At 28.9% G+C, this 12,913-nt stretch overlaps 1 protein-coding gene across 3 annotated transcripts in view; it reads right to left on the bottom strand.

Moving 5' to 3' along the window:
• Positions 1–12,913, bottom strand: part of LOC117181896 (NAD kinase 2, mitochondrial-like) — an 84,008-nt gene that overhangs the window by 35,915 nt on the left and 35,180 nt on the right. The gene's annotated exons all lie outside the window — the stretch shown is intronic.

Raw genomic sequence — 12,913 nt, 5'->3', positions numbered from 1 at the left:
GCTCAATTAAATTTTTATTAGAGAAGTGACCGAAAATCTGTCATTTCAAATATCGGTGCGATTTAGCCATTTTAAGTGACTGATTCAGACAACAATAATGACTGATTCATCTGTCAAAACGACTTTTCTGGCAGTAAAAAGTTATGATAATTTATATTATATTAAAAATCCCGTTTTATAGTAAAAATTTTCCCATCCTCATAATTTAAAGTTGATATGAGAATAAAAAAGATTTGTTAATTCGAGAGGAATATTATATTTCTTTAAGATTCATCATTTTAGTTGAAAATGTCTTCATTTATAGGAAAATTCAACAGTTTTGTTGACGATTCAAGTACTTGTTTTAAAGTTAAACTACTTCGTAGAAAAATATTTTTTTGTTTGAGAAATTATCACCCTCGCTGAAAATTCATCTTTTTTTGCTGAAAACCTTATTAGTTGCTGGAAAATAATTTTTTTTCACTGAAAATTTAACGATTCGATTTTTAGTTGGAAATGCAATAATTTAGTATAATCCTCATTTATTTTCTTTATATTTGTCTTCTTGATTATAAATTAATTTTTGTTTGTTGAAAATTCAACTTTTTTGTGAATAATTAAATTTGGTTTGTTAAAGATTAGGAGTGTACCATATGTACACGTGCACATATGGTACGAATTCCATATCAGTAGGGACACTTTTCGAATTTGATTTATTTAACACACACATTCTGGGTTCCTCCGGAATAAATTCCGATCAAATTCATAATAAGTTGTGACAAACTCAAATAAAGTTTGAATTAACATATTAATTGGGATAGAGTGTAGATTAAATCGCTTTAAAAACGTACTTAAAATTATTAATGTATTGCATAATTATACTCACCAATATAATTAAGTATAGTCACCAAGGTTAAAACAAGAGTATGAAGAATCGTCATATTTTTTAATAATAAGAAGAATTGATTATTGTAATAATGAAGAATTTTATTAAAAATGTAACTGCCGAATGTTCTACTGCTTAATTATATAATTTAATAATTCTAGAAATAATATCTTTTATAATCGTTATCTTGATGTTTACATTTCATTAGTCATTTGCAAGAAAAAAAATATAATTAACAAATTCGTTAAAACTGGTATCACGCTTTTTATATTCGATTACTTTTTTGCGAAAACTAATTCTTGAATACATAAATCGTATAGTCGGTAAATCTGAGGTTATAGGCGTCACGATTGCTTTTCTGAGATATTTACATTTCCTCAGAGTCAGTTTCAAAGAAAAAAATATAATCACTAAATTCTTAAACTGATATCACGTTGTTTAGAATTTTTAAGTTTTAGCTAAATCTGTGGTTTGTACGAAAAATTTATATTCACAAAGAAAATATGTGAAAAAATTGTCCCAGTTTTAATTTGTTTTAAAATAATTTGAGCGAAATTCCTATTCAAATAAACGTAAACATTTTATTTACAAAAAGCCCTTAAGTTAAATCCTTTAAAATATTTTGAAATACCTAAACCTTTTTTTTTTAAGATTTCTAAAGTACTTTGGGATTTTTTCAAATAAGTCTTACAACATTTTTTTTTAATCCGTTGAAATTCTTGTAATTTAAAAAAATAAATGAAAAATTCCTTGAAATATTTTAAAAGATTCTCAAATATTTAAAATCCTTAAAAATCTTTTGAAATCTCTTGAAATTTTTTAAAGCTTCAGATTGAAATTTAGAAAAGAGAAAATTTTCAAAACATTAAATATTGAAATGATTGTAAATTAGACTTTTCAAAATGGGATCAATGCAACTTCAAAGCTTTCGAAATTAGAGTTTCGCAAATTTTTAACTATTCAATATGAATAATTTTCAAATCGATGGGATACAAGTCTTAAAATATTTAATTGTAAACTCGGAAGTTTATTTATAAAAAATTAATTATCACAAATAAATTGAAATTTGTGTTTTTCAATTGGACAATCTGTAAATGGAATTATTTCAGACTGAAATTTAGAAAACAGAAAAATTGTAAAACATGAAAAATTTAACAGTTTGTAGATTAGGTAAACTATTAAATTAAAGTTTTAATATAAATTATTCGAGTTAAAGTTTAACTATTTCTGAAACCATTTTTGTATATAATTATGAAATTATATATCTTTTTTTAAAAAACATACTTTTAAATTTTGAACGCCTTTAATTTATTTATGATTTCTAATTTTTTGTAAATAAATTTTCAAGTTTACAATTCAAAATTTATAGACTTAAATCCCATCGAGTTGAAAATTCATTACATTTCATAGTTGAAAAATTTTTAATATTAAATTTCTAAAGCTTTTGAATTTTTATTGATCCCATTTTCAAAACTCCAATCTACAAACATTTTAGTATGTAAAGTTTTGAAATTTTTCTTTTTTCTAAATTTCAATTAAAAGATTTACAAAATATCAAGAGACTTCAAAGGATTTTCAAGAATTTAAAATTTTTGAGGATGTTTTAAAAGATTTGAAATATTTCAGGGTATTTTTAAATTTTCAAGGAATTTTCAAGAGCTTTTAAAAATTTCAAGAAATATCAAAAGATTTTTAGGAATCTTAAATATTTGAGGATGTTTTAAAAAATGTCAAGGAATTTTAAATTTATTTTTATAATTCACAGGAATTTCAAAGAATCAAGAAATTTTTCGAGGATTATTTTAAAAAATTCAAAGTACTTTAGAAATATTTAAAAAATGTTTTAGGTATTTCAAAAGATTTGAAAAATTTGAGAGAATTTTGAATGATTCCAAGGAATTTTAAATTGATTAAAGTAATTTAATATGAGATTTCAAAGGATTTGATATATTTCAGGATATTTGAACAGATTCCACGGAATTTTTAATTGATTTCAATAATTGTAAATGAGATTTTAAAGGATTTTAAATACTTCAGGATTTCAAGGAATTTTCAAGAGCTTAAAAAAATTTCCAGATATTTTGAAAGATTTTAAAGGATTTTCAACATTTGTGGATTTTTTCAAAGATGCCGAGGAACTTTCATCTTATTTGTAAAATTTTAAGTAATTTTAAAGAGTTTTACCAATTTTAGCAGAGTTATTTAAAATAATTTCAAAGTTCTTTAGAAATCTTTAAAAGGTGGCAAGGTGTTTCAAAAAAATTTGAAGGTTTCGAAATATTTGAGAGTATTTTAAAAGGTTCCAAGGAATCTTCAATTGATCACAGTAATATAATATGAGATTTCAAAGGATTTGATATATCCTAGGATATTTTAATAGATTCCAAAAGAATTTTCTAATGATTTCAATAATTTAGTACAAGATTTTTAAGGATTCAAAATATTTTAGGGTATTTTGAAAATCGCAAGGAATTTTCAAGAGATTTGAAATATTTCAAGAGATTTTAAAGGGTTTTAAATATTTTAGGATGTTTCAAAACATTACAAACAATTTTCCAACAATTTCAATAAGTTAAAACAATTTCAAAGAATCTTAACGATTTTTTTCAACTTTTCTGGTTGAAAGTGAAACTACTTTGTTAACATTTTTTTTGATCATTTATCAATTTAGTTAAAGTAGTATAGAATTTAGGTTTTTGGATGAAAATTTAAATTTTCGTTTAAAAATAAAAATTTTGTTTGTTTTAGTAGAAATTTTAACTATTTCTATTAAAAGTTAGTCAGCTACTCATTAATATTAATATAATATTTTATAATTATAATGTTAACATTAATCTGCAGCTCGATCTGCAGCTCTGAATAATATTACAAATTACAATTACAATTGAAACAATCACTGAATAAGCTTTCTAACATTTTCGTGCCTATAATATTGTTAAGTACAGTTAAATTACATCTAAAATCAATACAAGATTTTGTTTACACAAGCTTTCTCAACAGTGAGATATTGTCGGGGCATTTCATACTACAGATACGGCTCTGATTCTCACAAGCGGTGAAAGAAACACCTAGTGAGTATATAAGGGCCGTTCGAATATTGACATTTAGTGTGCGAAACTGCGTTAAGGCCAATTCAGACTAGCCGTTCTCGGTTGCGGTTCGGCGGTCCGGTTCGGCTCTCGGTTGGCTGGTGCAGCTCACACTGCGCAGATTCAGCTTACACGATTGTCATTCTCACGCATGCGCGGTTCATAGATTAAAGTGACGTGAGTGACGTGCAACAAGCTCGAGAAACAGCTAACAGGTATCGTGGCTTTAGCGTGCGCTCTCATTCGGTACGGTTGCGAACGGCACGGTTGAAATTAGAATCCAACCTAAATGCTCGAACCGAACCGGAACCGGGACCGAGTAGGTGCTGATTGGCCGAGAGTCCAACCGGACCGACGAACCGCAACCGTGAACGGCTAGTCTGATTTGGCATTTAGTCCGTTAGTGTGACGCTATGAATAATTGTTTTTTTGTTTCCTTTCTTCTCGATTTTCTTCGACTGTCGCTGAGACTTTCGTTAAATGGATTAGAAATTTGATACCGCTGTTTATTCAAACTCCGTAATCAACATTTTTTAATTCTTCTTAAATATTTTATAATTTCTAGATAATTATTGACCACATTCTTCAGCGACTAGGTTTCAAAACTTTATTCGACTTTTTCTCGTATCCGAGACTAATTCACAAAGTCGAAGAATTTTTAAGCGACTAATTCTTTCCGTGTACGTATTATTGTTACTTTAAAAAAATTTCCGTTGTCTTTTTCACAAAAATAATTACTACTAGACAATCTGAATATTTAGCATAACTTTGTAAACAATTTTTAATTGTTTAAACTAATACAAATTATTTAAACAATTATTAATTACCAAAAAATGTGATAAATAATCGTATTCTATGCTACATTTTGTTGAATAATTACATAATTTTGATACATTTCTTCTAATGTATTAAAAAAATGAAATAAAACAGAACACATACAATTAATTACAATTTTAAAAGTATTTTTAGAAAAGTAAATATTTAAACAAATTATACTTGTTTAAACAATTATAAGTAGTAATGTATTATTTCTATACATTATACAGTCAGAACATAATTGTATGTGTTATACTTCATTTAATTTTTTTAGTTATTGGAACAAAACCGCTTGAGCAAATGAAGATTGTTTAAAAAATATAAATTTATTAAACATTAAAAGAAGTGTATCAAAGTTATGTAATTATTTAACAAAACGTAGCATAAGATGCTAATTTGAAAATAAAGTTGAGATCCCTGGCTCATTTTTTAGACACTTTGAAAATGGACAATAAATAATTGCTTAAATAATTAAATAATGTTTTTAGAAAAATGTACTACTCCAAATAATGATAAACAATTGCATTTCAATCCGAAAATGCGACTATTTTTTACATCTTTTGAAAAAAATAATTCTGTAAATAATTTACATTTGTTTTAACAATTAAAAATGGTTTAAAAAGTCATGAGAAATATTCTAATCGTCCATTAGCAATTATTCGTATGAAAAGGACGATAAAAAATGCTAAAAAGTAACAATAATAGGTAAAAATGAAGTTTTCTATTTTTGGGTCATATTTGGAGCTCTGCGGGAAGGGTGAGAGTGGGTTGGAAATAAAAGTAATTATTATGGTTTTATTTCGTAGGCACTTCTCTTCACTCCCTAAAAAGAGCCTGTGGAAAAATTCGAATTTCGAAAAGAAATTACGGATTTTCTTTCTCCGGAAATGGAAACTTTTGGAGGTGTGTCTTGTTCTGTAGCAGAGGATTGGTAGAGGAGGAATGAGTGGTGAGGAGATGAATATTTGGGAAATGTGGTGGGGAGAAGAGGAGACGGAAGAGGAGAGGGAAGAGGAGAGGAGTGGGAAGAGGAGAGGCTTGGGAAGAGAAGAGGAGAGGAGAGAAGAGAAGAGGAAAAAAAGAAGAGGCAAAGAAAGAAGAGGAAGAGGACATAACAAGGGAAAAAACAAGGTGTTTGGAACAATGAAAAATGGGAAAGTACCTAATATAGATGAGATTCTAAATCAAATATGAAAATGTGGAGAAAAATAACTGAAGCAATGGGCAAGAAGGTTGAAGAAGGAATGGGTGTGGTTACAGAATTAATAAAAAAAAACAAGGATTACAAAAGGAGAAGGAGAAAACAATGAACTGGGCGATGGAAGGGAGTACAGTTAGCAAAAGTAAAGAACTTTAGATATTTGAGATGTACCTTCTAAAATGGAGAAAGCAGTAATCATGAAATTAAAATAATAAAATTCTAAGAAGAAAGAAGGTAGTTTTTTAAGGGCCAGGGATAAAGGAAAGGAGACTGAATTTATGAAGAATTCGAGAACAGAGTGAAGAAAAAATAATAATTAGAAAAAATGGTGGATGACTAATGAAAATATAATGAATGGTGTAAGCTTATTGAAAGGAAAGGAGTACCAAATAATTTAGAAAATGGATAGGAAGAGAGAAGATAACAAAGAGTAGCAGGATTTAGATAGAGAAAAGAAAAAGAGTAAGTGCAGAATCTACGACTGGGAAAAGGAAACATAAGAGCATGATTGGAAGGGTAGTATGAGAGGGATTAAAACTAAACGAAACTGGAAAGAAAATGTGGTAAAGATCTTAGGAGTGGATGGATTGGTTGAAAAGTGGATGGACGAATTAAAGGGGGAGGGGGCAGCTGAACGAATGAGAAAGATGGAGAGGTTGAACGTGAACAATTGCAAGGTTGAGGTAGAAGAGAAGGGAAAAAAATAAATGGAAGTCTTTTAATTGTGTGAGGCGTTTTGTGGGAATATTTCTTCAGAGGTGAGATTGGCGCTATTAAATTTCGAAGGGTCGAAGGGTCATATTATCAGTAGCAGCTACCACAATTTTGGTTTCCACCAACCCAGTATTCGGCTGCGTTCCGTCTTCTACGAGTATAGTTTCTTGAGAAGCAGAATCTTCCATTTCCTGAACCAGCACAACTATATATACCTCCACAAGACTGACCACCTCATCCACCGCTGGGATTAAACTTTCTGCAGAACCTGAATTTGCATCTATCACAAGAACAAATAAGTGGAAAACTTATTATAAAGCTTCTCCTTCAAGTTTTCAAAACTAAAGGTAAGAAGCTTCAAAAGAAAATAAAATTTTCTATTAAGAATAAGGAAGTTAAAAAAAATTTATTTAGAATTCTCTATGAACGTAAATAACAGTTATTGTACAAATAATCGATAGAAAAATGTAAGGTTGACGGTTAAATATAAATTAAAATAGATGCTTAGGAGGGCTCTGTTAAAAAAAATCGACTAGGAAAGGATCCAGGTGTCGGGCTATTTCGAGCTGAATTTGGTAGGTGGTTTTCTGCAGTTTTCTCCTCTCCTGGCCAAACGTCTAGGGTGACTCGTCTATAGATCTCGGTTTCACCAGAGTTAAAAAAAATAATTCAGAGTTTAATAGGATTTGACTGTAGTGCTTGAGATTCAAAACATGGTAATGGATTAAAAAAGATTTCAAAGGATTTGAAATATTTTGGGATATGTTACAAAATTCAAAGACATGTCTGAAAAATTTCAATAATTTTGAAGCTTTCGAACGGACCTTCAAGGTTTCAGGATATTTTAATATATTCCAAGCCTTTCCCAAAAGATTAAAAGCATTTCAATTTCATTTCATCTGTAAAGATTTCAAAAGATTTGAAATTTTCTAAATAAATTTTTAATTTTTAGAACTTTTGAAAGTATTTAAAAATCATTTTAATCTTAAGAAGATTTCCAAAAAATAAAAAAATGTTAATTTTTTAAGATTTTGGCATAAAAATAAGCTTTCCAAGAGAATCAAAAAAGAATTCTGGGGAAATTTCAAATAATAAAAATACATATTGAGAGAAAACTTGAAAATATTTCAACAAATTGAAAAAAATGTAGAGTTTTGAAGATTAAGAAAAAGAGATTAAGAATTTTTGAAAGGTTTGAAGTGACAAATTTTTTTTTTAAATTCCTGAGAAAATTTAAAGTAATTTTTTTTTGCTGCAAAATTAATTTTAGGAATAATTTTAAGCTGGAAAGATTTTTCACTTTCTTAAGTATAATTCGAGTCGGCGTAAAAGATGTTTGAAAATTAATTTCTTTTGGTAGAATCTCAATCATTATTGGTTTTGTTCAAAAATATTTAAAAATTTTTCTCATTGGACATTTTTTATCTCGAATTTTCATAAATACCATACTCAAACTTTTTCGAATTTTCAAAAAACTGCGTTTTTTTATAAATTATTTGTAGAGGTCATGTGAATTCTCATAGAGCTGAAACCGTATTTCCCATAAAAAAATACTTTTTCTTTTAATTTTACGTGGAATCGTCAATATAAGTTCTATGGAGTTGATTTTAAAAATCTATATCCATAAGTAGCCATAAATTTGGAATCAAAAATTACTTTTCGAATTTCACCCCCATAAGTCGGTTTTTATATAGCCTCGAAAAACCCTATAAGTGAAAACTTTGGGTTTGCGAATTTTTGTCGCTAATTATTATTTTATCGATGTTTTTTAATAAAAATTATTTCTAATACATACAAAATTGGTTTATATGAAGATTATATGTTTAAATTAATGTTGTAAACAATTCTTGCTTTACTTTTGTGGTAAAATTACCAAAAATAATTTTATAAATAAAGTATTATTATTCGTAACAATATTCTTTTAAAAGAATTCTATTTTTTTCTACTTTTCAACTAAAGGATGAGAATAAATAATTCTTTAAACAATTTATTATTGTGTAAAACTTTTTACTTTTAAAGTTATGCTAGAAATTTGCGGTTTTTTCTCAAATGTACAACTTTTTTGGCTTTTTAGTTATGAACAAATATTTAGTCTAAGCTTCTAAAACTTTGATTAATAAAAAATTCAGTTACTTGAAAAAATGTAAGTCCTGCAAGTTTGAAAAGTTGCCTTAAAATCTTCAATGAAAAGTGTCTAATCCTGTAAAATTTAAAATGTTTACTTTGAAAATTTGAACATTTTTTGCATATTTTAAGAAATGATTTTCTATAATTTGATAGTTTTTTTTAGTTTTTCCTCAACATTTATTTTCAAAATAAGGAATTATTTACAACTTTTTTATTAATCTTAAGAATTTTTTTTATTTTCTTGATACTTTTAAAAATTCCTAAAAAGCTTTTTCCTCTTATAAATGATTAAAAATCTATATTTTGATTTTAATTATTTGAAATCTTTTATGTATGCAATATATTTTTAATATTTTCAATACTTCTGAAGCTTCAAAGTTTCTTTTGAAATAATTAAGTTTTCTCAAAAAATTGTAATCCTCCAAATTCAAGAATTTAGCTTCAAATATTTTAGATTTTCTTCGACATAATTCAATTTTTTTTAAATTTTCTTTATAAATTAATTATTTAAAATGAAAAATCATTTGAAATTTTTTCAGGAATTCTAAGAAAAGGCTTTTTTAACTTTTCAAACTTTTAAAAAAACTTCGAGTTTTTTAAGAAAACCTTCCAAAATTGAGATTTTGTTTTAGATTTTTTCAAATTTTAGAATATTTTTGTATTCTTTAAAAATTTCTAAATATTGTTTCAACATACGCGAATTTTTTTTTAATTTTGTAATCATGTGAAATTAAAATTTTTTCTTTCTAAATCTTTTACATTATTTGTCAAAATGTTACAAAATCGCTTAATACATTTTTTTAATTTCCTCTTGAAATTATTTTTTCAAACTGAAAAACTATTTGCAGTTTTTTTATGAGTCTTAAGAATTATTTTTCAATCTCTTTAAATCTATCAAAACTCTTAAAATTTCTTTTTAATGAAATTTAAAAAAAAATTATTTTTAATTTTTTCAAACTAATCTAAACGGATTTGAACTTTATTCCATTATAACGACCTCGTCCTGCAAGAAAATTAACATGTATTTAATTAAATTTTCAATTTAAATAGAAGTTTTTACTTTGTATTCAAAAATTCGAGCTAGCACGGAACTCGTAACGACTTTGAACTTCAACTTACGACAAAGAGCTCGTTGTGCAAGCAAACTTTTGGTATTTAAGTTTTCTTTTAAAAAAAGAAGCTTTGCAATTTATTCAATTACAATCATTGTGCGAGAAAATTCAAACAACTGCAAATATGAATTTCTAATTTTGGAATAGTGAAAAATCATTCAAAGATACGCAATCATCCCTAGCTTGAGTGAATTCATAATCCATACATATAATCTTAGAAGAAAAAAATGAACTGATTTAAATTTGAGTATATTTGTTAATAAATTTTTAATAATATTATAGTTAAAAGTTGTAATGTCCTACCTGTATTGGAACCAATCTGTACCGTTGGCTACAATTTAGTTAATACACAGTAAATAGAAATTGAATGGCTTGTTCTCTGACAATCAATATCATTGTTTAAAATTCAAAATCCCTATTAGTAAAAGTTAATAAAACTTTTGTCAACATCAACATTTTTTATTAAAAATAAGCTAAGTGCTTTAATTATAGAAGTCAATAATATTAGTGAGCAAAAAAAATCGATACCCGGTTAGAAAAGGATCATGCTACAGTATCATAATCTCAGTTGCAAGAAAGTGGTTCCCTTTGGTTTCTGCCACATTTGTCACTGGTTCCTTTTGGAGGATTGTCAGCAATATAGGACCACTGCAACTACCACAAGGATAGCAATACATTTCAACAGAATCTGAATTCTAGCTATCAGGATCCAATTTCTGACGCAAAGGTGTTTGGCATTGGTAAGGTGGAACAGAATAAGGAAGAGGAGGATACGATCTTCTTAGAGGACCACTTTGAGGATAGGGACACGAATTTGTTGAACAGAGCATTTTGGCTTTGTGCAATAATTCTGTCTTGAGATGGTAGTCGCAGTATCTCTGCATCCACTTTGAAATTGCTGAGAATCCTGGGCAGCGCTTTGGTATTCGAATAGCAAAGACTTTCCGCAACCACCACATCCGCCGCGAAATCGGACGTCTTGGATTTGGTATCCACTACAAGATCCTCCGTAATCTTGCTCACCTTCTTCGAGAAACTGCTGATTTTCTTGGTTTACTTGGAATTTCCGAAAGCTCTTTAACATTATTGGATGTACAGCAATGCGTCGCCTAAGGATTTTTAGAATTGGATTTGCAGACTGTTAAATAACATTATATGTCGATTTCACGTTTGAAGCATTTCAATAAGAGATAGCTTTAAATTTGAGAAATTAAATTAAGAATTAATCAATATTCATCGAGGAAATTCTTGAAAATAGTAAAAAAAAAAAGAATCGAAGTCATCAAACCCTCAAATGTCTTCAATTAAATTTTAAAAATAAGTAAATAAATAAATTGCGACGTTCCCATCTTTCTTAGTGCTTTTTATTTATCATTCCAAATTTTTAAATTAATGTGGCGCTTCGTTTAAAAATAAGTTGGGAAATAAAAAAAGTGGTGGTATGGTAGGAATCTAGTCACGTGACCCACTCGCCACATGGCCTTAAGTGCAAAATCTCCTCTTCCTGCTCTCGCCAGTCTATTAATAGTTCCTAAATGTAAAGTCCTCGTTATCAGCACTCGCCAGCCCCAATAATCACTACCAAGTGAAAATCCGCTCGCCCAGTTCTCGCCAGTTCCAAAAATTATCCCTAAGGATGAAACCCCTTCGTCTAGCTTTCGTCAGTTTGTAAAAATTAACCCAAAGTTTAAAAACTCATTTCCAGCTTTGCCAGTCCATTGATCACCCCTAAGTGCGAAATAACTTGTACAGCTCTCTTTGGGCCCGAAAATAACTGCCGAATGTAAAATCCCCTTTTTGTGCTCTCGCCAGTTCCAAAAACAACTTCAAATTTTAAAATCTCATTTTCCAGCTTCTCAGAGCCCAAAAAATTACCCCTAAGTATGACGACACCTTTTCCAGCTCTCTCTAGTCTAAAAAATAATCTCTAAATATAAAATTCCATGCCTAGCTTCTGAAATTCTTAAAACCACCCCTAAGAATGAAATTTTCTTGCTCAACTCTTTCCAGCCTCAGAAATTACCCCTAAGTATTATATTTTAATTTTCAGAACTGGAAGTCCTAGAAGTCATCCCTATGTGTAAAATTTCCTTGCCCAGCTCTCGGCTATTCCAAAAACCAGCATTCAGTTTAAAATCTCATTTTTCAGCTCTTCCTATTCCCAAAAATCACCCCTAAGTGTCAGCTCTCACTTTTAGCACTCCCAATTCCTACAAATCATCCATGAGTGTAAAATTTCCTTATCCAGTTCATGCCAGATTAAAAAATCATTCTCAAGTATAAAATCCCGTTGCCCAGCTCTCGGTAGTTCCAAATACCACCCCTAAGTTTGAAATCTCACCTTCCAGCTTTTTTTAGTACAGAAACTCACCCCTTAGTGTAAGATATAATTTTCCAGATCTCTGTAGGCCAAAAAATAAACCCTAAGTATAAAATACCCCTAGCTGGTTCTCGTAGTTCCGAAAACTTCTCCCGAGCTTAAAATAATCTTGTGCAGCTCTTCACAGCCCCAAAAATCACTCTGATATATCTTGTTTTTAGCATCCTAAGTCCTAAAAAACATCCCTGAGTCTAAGATTTCCTTGTCCAGGTCATTTGAGTTTAAAAAATCATCCTTAAGTATAAAATCTCCTTGCCAGGCTTTCGTCAATTCCGAAAACCACCTGCGAGTGTAAAATAATTTTGTGCAGCTCCTCGCAGCCCTGAAAATCATTCCTAAATTTTATTTCTCAATTTTAAGCACTCCCAGGTCCTACAAATCATCCCTGAGAGTAAAATTTCCTTGTCCAGTTCATGCCCGTTTTAACAATCATCCTTAAGTATAAGGTATCATGTCCAGCTCTCAGCAGTTCCAAAAAACCACCCCTAAGTTTAAAATATAATTTCCCAGCTCTTACCAGCCCAAAAAATTACCTCTAAGTGTAAAATATTTCCCAGATCTCTGTAGGCTCAAAAATAAACCCTATGTATAAAATACCCTTGCCCAATT

Source organism: Belonocnema kinseyi, chromosome 10 (assembly GCF_010883055.1).
Source record: "Belonocnema kinseyi isolate 2016_QV_RU_SX_M_011 chromosome 10, B_treatae_v1, whole genome shotgun sequence".
NCBI classification, from domain to species: Eukaryota; Metazoa; Arthropoda; class Insecta; order Hymenoptera; family Cynipidae; genus Belonocnema; species Belonocnema kinseyi.
Note: the sequence above shows the minus strand (reverse complement) of the source record. Positions and strands in the feature narration are given on the sequence as shown.